The sequence below is a fragment of the Apodemus sylvaticus genome, chromosome X, assembly GCF_947179515.1.
Source record: "Apodemus sylvaticus chromosome X, mApoSyl1.1, whole genome shotgun sequence".
Taxonomy (NCBI): Eukaryota; Metazoa; Chordata; class Mammalia; order Rodentia; family Muridae; genus Apodemus; species Apodemus sylvaticus.
The window spans coordinates 73,407,318-73,409,492 of NC_067495.1; the positions used below are offsets into that span (position 1 = coordinate 73,407,318).

The 2,175-nt window shown below is 44.8% G+C and overlaps 1 non-coding gene across 1 annotated transcript; it reads left to right on the plus strand.

Annotated features, from left to right (window-relative positions):
- Positions 1 to 201: 201 nt before the first annotated feature.
- On the plus strand, positions 202 to 436 carry LOC127675899 (small Cajal body-specific RNA 6). The gene has a single exon (XR_007975580.1). It is a non-coding gene; the product is annotated as a small Cajal body-specific RNA 6 (non-coding RNA).
- Positions 437 to 2,175: the final 1,739 nt, after the last annotated feature.

Here is a 2,175-nt window from a genome sequence, read left to right on the forward strand (position 1 = left end):
TGTCTCTGCACCCACGTTTATTTTGCCTTTTCTTTGGCTCCTCCTCCTCCACCTCCTCTTCTTTCCTTTGTTTTGAAATATTCAGGGTTTTTTCCTTTTTCCTTTCTCCCTATTGTTCAGATCCCCATTAGTTTTCTAAACAGAGACAGAAAGAATATGGATTCTGATGGGAGAGGAGGCAGGGCACAGCTTTAAGTAGTTGGTTGAGAAAAATAAAATCAAACATACTGTATTGAAAAATATATTTTCTCATGTTCTAGTAGTGCTATCTATCATGGGCAAAAGCAGCAGCTGACATGGAGTGATGACTCCATTCTGTCTTCCCTGACAAGCCCAGATAAGACACTGGTTGGCATCTGACAGCTCAGTCACAAGGGATCTGTTTGTTGGCAGCACTGGCATCCTTGGCTATGATCTGACATTTTAAGCTGAGACCTCTTATTTAAAAAATTATATATAAGAGGGGCTTCCGGGCGGCCAGCGGGGAGAAGTCGGTGTGCTCCAGTGAATCCAGCAGGTCCCAGCGGGAGCCTTCGGGTGCCTGCTTTGGGATCTGAACTGCCAGGGCCACAGCGCTCGGTCTCCAGGAAGTGCAGGAGACCCAGTGTGCACCCAGAGGAAGTCTGGGAGCTCTCAGCACGGCTTGCTCCTGTGGCCCAGAGCTTGGGTCCCAGTCCTGAGGCCTCTGGCGGAAGCCCTCAGCTCTCTCTGCTTCCGGATCCAGATTAACCTGGGCTGCAACACCACATCTCCAGGTCCTGCAAGAGGCAAGAGGGGCTTCGGGGCAGCCAGCTGGGAGAAGTCGGTGTGCTCCATGAATCCAGCGGGCCCCAGCGGGAGCCTTCGGGTGTCTGCTTCTGGATCTGAACAGCCTGGGCAACAGCACCCTGTCTCCAGGCAGTGCAGGAGGTAAGCTGTGCACCAGAGGCCACCTGGGAAGGGGCAGCTTGCACTGGTGCGTCCAGCATTGACAACACCAACTAACACCAGTGAGAACTAGATGGCAAAAGGCAAACACAGGAACTTCACTAACAGAAATCAAGGCAATATGGCAACATCTGAACCCAATTCTCCTTTAACAGCATGCCCCGGATACCCCATCACACCAGTAAAACAAGATTTGGATTTAAAATCACTGGTCATGATGCTGGTACAGGAACACATGAAGGACATACGTAAAGAAACTCAGGAGAAAATGGATGAAAAGTTAGAAGCCCTTGCAAGGGAAACACAAAAACCATTGAAAGAAATCCAGGAGAATACAAAAGCCAATAATGAGGAAACACAAAAAACACTTAAAGAAATACAGGAGAACTTTGGTCAACAGGCTGAGGTCATGAAAGAGGAAACACAAAAATCTCTTAAAGAATTACAGGAAAGCACAAACAAGCAAGTGAAGGAGCTAAGCAAAACCATCCAGGATCTAAAATCAGAAGTAGAAACAACTAAGAAAACTCAAAGGGAGACAACTTTGGAGATAGAAAGCCTTGGGAAGAAATCAGGGGACAGAGATGCAAATATCAACAACAGAATACAAGAGATAGAAGAAAGAATCTCAGATGCTGAAGATTCCATAGAAACCATGGACTTAACAGTTATAGAAAATGCAAAAAGCAAAAAGCTTGTAACCCAAAATATCCAGGAAATCCAGGACACAATGAGAAGTCCAAACCTAAGGATTATAGGCATAGATGAGAGTGAAGATTTACAACTTAAAGGGCCAGCAAATATCTTCAATAAAATTATGGAAGAAAACTTCCCTAACGTAAAGAGAGAAATGCCCATGAATATACAAGAAGCCTACAGAACTCCAAACAGACTGGACCAGAACAGAAATACTTCCCGTCACATAATAATCAAAACAACAAATGTACTAAACAAAGAAAGAATATTAAAGGCAGTAAGAGAAAAAGGCCAAGTAACAGGTAAAGGAAGACCTATCAGAATCCCAGCAGACATTTCACCTGAGACTATGAAGGCTAGAAGGTCCCGGGAAGATCTCATGCAGACTCTAAGAGAACACAAATGCCAGCCAAAACTACTATATCCAGCAAAACTCTCAGTCACCATAGATGGAGAAACTAAGCTATTTCTTGCCAAAACTAAGTTTACCCAATATCTATCCACAAACCCAGCCCTACAAAGGATAATAGGAGGACAACACCAATACAAGGA